This window comes from Lactuca sativa, chromosome 6 (assembly GCF_002870075.4).
Source record: "Lactuca sativa cultivar Salinas chromosome 6, Lsat_Salinas_v11, whole genome shotgun sequence".
Classification (NCBI taxonomy): domain Eukaryota; kingdom Viridiplantae; phylum Streptophyta; class Magnoliopsida; order Asterales; family Asteraceae; genus Lactuca; species Lactuca sativa.
In genome coordinates, this window is record NC_056628.2 from 125,828,978 (window position 1) to 125,834,581 (window position 5,604).

Consider the following 5,604-nt stretch of genomic DNA (forward strand, 5'->3'; position numbering starts at 1 on the left):
GTGGTAGTTGGGAAGAGAGTGGGGTTTTTGGGTTCGTGGTTGAGATAAAAAAAAAACAAAAATTAAAGGTCACGAAAAATAACTCCACCTTTTAGATCCAATTCCAAATTAGTGGTTTGGATTGATATTTTTCAACATATTTATATTAGATGTTATTTAATTATTTATTATTGTTTGATTATAAAGTTATATTAATAATTATATCTAGACATAAGTGTGAGATTAGATTTCGAATAACAATAAACTTGTATAACTTTTTAGATCGTGTATAAATGTTTTTTTGGAATCTATAATGCGGCCATAAGTCTAGAGTTACACGAATTAAGATCAAGGAATAATCCAAGAAAACGATTTGGAATACATGCTTAATCAAAATCTCAGAACTCTCGACCCAACTCGTAACCCGATTTTGACCAAACTCGAAAATAAATAGGTTTGGGTTGAGATTTTTGACCCGCCAACCTGTCAACCCATCAAACTTGTATAACTTTTTAGATCGTGTATAAATGTTTTTTTGGAATCTATAATGCGGCCATAAGTCTAGAGTTACACGAACTAAGATCAAGGAATAATCCAAGAAAACGATTTGGAATACATGCTTAATCAAAATCTTAGAACTCTCGACCCAACTCGTAACCCGATTCTGACCCAACTCGAAAATAAATAGGTTTGAGTTGAGATTTTTGATCCGCCAACCTGTCAACCCATCAATCCGTTTATTTCATTGTTTGGGTTGGGTTACTTGTTTGGGTTTGCGGGTCAACCCGCCAACCCGTTTATATATATATATATATATATATATATATATATATATATATATATATATATATATATATATATATATATATATATAGGTTTAGGTTCTATGGAAAACCCTAAAAATCATAAAAATGTATAAAAAAAATACTTAGAGATCACAAATTTTTTTATAAAAAATCGCAGGTTTTTGTTAAAATTCGTTGAAAAAAAAAATAAAAAATCAATTTTTTTTTGTAAAAAAAAAATTCAAAATGTTTTTCACCGATTTTGTATAAAAAACTGCGATTTTTTCAAAAAATAAAGTTTTGTGATCTCTAAATATTTTTGTATGCATTTTTATGATTTTTAGGGTTTTTTTGTTTTCCAAATAACTATATATATATATATATATATATATATATATATATATATAACATTTTAAAAAATTGATATATTTAATTATTAATAAAATTGATTTCCATCTGTATTCGTAATATTCGTATCATTGTATTCATTCCATATTTATATGTAGCTAATCTGTATTTGCGGTTCGTCAATCGAAAAAGAAAAATCACATGTCGTTATTTTTAGATACTCACGAGTCACACATCCACTTTCTATGAATGTTTTCATTTTTCAAATTTATTTGAATATTATTGACTTCATGAATTTATGTTGAAAACTTTTTTTTATGTTAATTACTTTAATCTTTATATGAATTTATGTTAAAAAAACCTCATTTTTTAAAATGTGTTACTTATTTATTAAACGGGTTATATAGGGTGGGTTTGAGTCATTAACTTGTGAACCCGCGAACCTATATACTTAAACAGGTTATATGGGTTAGGTTGGGTTGAGGTTTCCAACCCATGAACCCGTGACCCGCCAACCCATATATTATATGAGTTGGGTTGAGGTTATGTTTTCTAACCTGTCAACCCGCCAACCCATGACCCGTCAACCCGAACCCAACCCAATTATCAGGCCTATGTAATACCTTGTTGTGTTAATCTATTCTTAAGAGAAAAGTACCCAGAGAGAAGAAATAGTTTTTTATGTTCACCTTCTACAACGTCCAAGTCTTCTTTTTATATGTAGAATGTTGGATCCATATGTTTAATTAGGGGTGTTGATCGGGTAATTTTTTCGGGTTTCGGATAATTTAGGTTTTTCATGTTAGAAAAAATACCTGTTACCCTACCCAAACTAAATTCGAGTAATTTGGGTTTGGGTAATTCGGGTATCGGGTCGGGTTTGGGTAAATTCGGGTATTACCCGAAATATATAATTTTTTTTTTTAATTTCACCTGAAAATTAATTTAATGAAATAAATACCTCATGCTTTATTAGTCTTGTTTATATAAACAAACGGGACATAAACGAAGTTACTCAAGCTTTGAACATTGAAATTTTTTAGTCAATAATACCTGAGATGTCAAGTAATTTTTTAACAACTTAATCTAATCTAATAAGATGTTAAAAAAACAAATACTTAAAGATCTTAATTTAAAAGTTTAAAATGTTTAAGATAATTGTAACCATAAGTTTTGTCATGTTCTGAAGTTTCGTCAAGATAATGAGTTTGTTAGTTGCAATAAAAACTATAATCTAGAAAACAGTTAAGTTTTAAAGAATATGATGATATATAAGCAATTACTTTTAATATTGTTAGTGTGATATTGTCATAATAAATAGATTCATGTTTTACAATAATGATAGTTTAAGCGTGATCAAATACCTTCTATATAGTATAAGCTCCACAAAAAAAATGAATTTTTAAAATAATTCGGGTAATTTGGGTATACCCGAAACCCAAAAAATGTACCCTTTACCCAACCCGGAAAAAAAATCGGGTTACCCGATTACCCGAAAAAATTTACCCGATTTACCCGACCTGATTTACCCGATACCTGAAAAAATTGGGTAGGTAATTCGGGTATCGGGTATTTTCGACAGGGCTATGTTTAATAATCACTTTGGAATGATTTTTGTCAATAACATATAATCATATAGGATCACACATTTAGCAAGTCGTCACTTATTGATTATTTATTAAAAAATCGATTATTAATAAATATATTCAAGTCTTGTATTTTAATTTGGAGAAATATTATTTTGTGAAAATATATTTGGGAAATTATTATTTTATTAAAATAATATTCTAAAAAGTATTACTAGCTATTTAATCATATGATATAATTAGATATGAAAAGATAAAGATATGTACATGTATTAAAAGTAATAACGTGTAACACACTTCTTCTCCTCTCTTTTCCCTATTTTCGGTCGAACCCATGTGGGTAAGGTGAGAGTTGCTTGTTTGACTTGTTTTTACATGCATTATACCCTAAAGTTGCCATCCTTTCTCATTAATTAAAGCATGGGTCTTAGATTTCAAGTGTGAGTATATAAGTGTAACAACCCAAAATTTGGAAAGATTTGACTTTTAGTCAAGTATTAACCAAAAGGGCAATTTGGTCATTTCTAAGAAAAATATGAGATTTTGAAGTTGTGACTTCATGAAAATGTCTAAGAAAAGTTGAAGTCATTAAGAAGAGGTTAGATGAGTAAGTTCAAGAAAAAGAATACATGAGGAGATGCATTTTTGGTCAAAAGGGTAAAATGGGAATTTTATGCTTTTTGGGCCTACTTTGGACTTAATAGATTAAGACTTGTATTAATTTAGTGAGAAGTGACTTAATAGAGTTGTAGAATATGTTCCCACTTTCGTGTGGGTATAAAGATCACTGAAAATGGGTAAGAAACAAAGAAGTTATGCACGTTTGATGTTGGAAGAAAAATTGTCTCGAGCTGGAATGGAATCAACAATGTACTTTGCTGATTCCCAAAGACCACGATGTGGCAACACGTAGAGAACACATATTTAATCTGTTAAGCCTCTGTTTTCAAACCAAATTATCCCAACTCAAGCTAGGCTCTATAGGGGCAAATTCATCCTAAGTGTAGATGCACCCTAGGATATAAGTTTTACTATTATAACAACGTTGTTTTAAAACTAACCTAACAAGCTAAAAGAATGAAGGATTAAAACTATAACCTTTTGATAAAATCGATTTGTCCTTCAAGCTGACTTATGTTGATCTCTTGTTGCTCTTGGAAAGATTAGTACCCAAAGTAGAGCACCTCTAATGGTTCACACCCAAAAGTCAAGAACCCTAGAAACTAAAGGAGAGAAATATTAGAGAGGTGAGAAATATTTTTCCTAGCCTTTCAGGACAAGAGCATGAGATGAAAATATGAGCACCCCAAGGGTCCTATCTATAATTACAGCAGTAACAGGATAACCCTAATTTGAATCGATTAAATATTAAGATTTAATCTAGATTCAAATCATTTCTTTATCTATTACTTGGATTGATTATGAAAGCCTCCAAGGAGCCTCCTAAAACCGTCCACCACCTTAAGGTTCCATAATATTCCATCTGTTCAATTATTGAACAATTAGCATTCAGTTAATATACCTCCAGATTAATTCCAAATTAATTCTAATTAATTTCAACTAGTTTATAATTAATTTATTAATCATATAATAAATTAATAAACTATTTTCTCAATCTCCTAAAACTATTTCTTGCTATTCTTGCCCTTGAGGGCAACCTAAAAAGGATTTTGCTATCATTCTCAAAGTTACATCGATTAGTTATAACATTGGACACCTATTTCCAACATAAATATGTATGCAACGCTGTTTTACCATGCTCATTATAAACTTTAATTAACTTATGTTTGTCCATGTACGTCCTCAAATGGTTAATGTTACCGTCACTAGCCAATGTAAACAATCCAAAGTCTAAATTTGAAAAGGTTCTTTTGAAGTAGTAATAAAGCAACTTACCCTCCTCAACATAGTCTAGGGAGTTCATCATCTTGTCAATATCGTAAACACAAAACTCATCAATGTCCATTACATCAACATTTTTTTCTTTGCCCTTGATGTATCTCCTTTAAGAAACATCATAAACTCTCCACCATAGAATAATTTGATGGAGAAGATAGTTGGATGACCATCTATAAAAGAGAAAGCTTGAACTTATTTACTTGAAATTTATTGTTTAGTAGCAATTTTTTAACAAGAAAAAGGGTTACCATAATGTTTCTTAACGTCTTTTTCTGGCATGTTTGCTCTAATCCTCCATCCCACCATTATTGCTTCAAAGAGTCTTGCAGAATTTTGAGAAATTAGGGTTTCTACTTGATTTAATTAAGAGAGAGAGAGCGGTGAAAGTTTGTGTTTTTGATCGTATATAGGGAATGATCTGGAGGAAGAAATGATTTGCATATCTATTTAGACTCCATGTATAAAAGGACGAAAATACCCCTTGTGTGCCAAACACGTGGGGGTCTTAACATTTGGGATAGACGACAAACGAACGCATGGATGAGACACATAGTAAAAATAAAAGGTGAGGATGGTCTTAGTACAAAACAAAAGATAAGGACGAAACACACAACTTTGCCCAAAAATAGGGACAATTTCGGTAATTTGTTCATAAACTTATAAGTCAACCGAACTCAAGATGATCCATAAATTGGCAGTCACTAGATAACTTTTGTCAAAGTTTTGATCCTTGTATTTATTGGTAGTTTTAGGTCACACAACTAGTATTTATATTCTCTATTTTTTGTAACATAATCTATCAAAAATCCATTTCACTGAAGGAATAAGATTGCTCGTGTTCATCGTGGATATAGTCGATCATATTGATCATGTGAACCATGTACTGTGTACTTACTTTTCGTTCTACATTTTATTATTTTGTAAATTAGTATCCACAACTTAACACACAACTGTTGGTATCCATTAATTTCACTTCGATCACAAATATAGAAATTATATAAAAGATA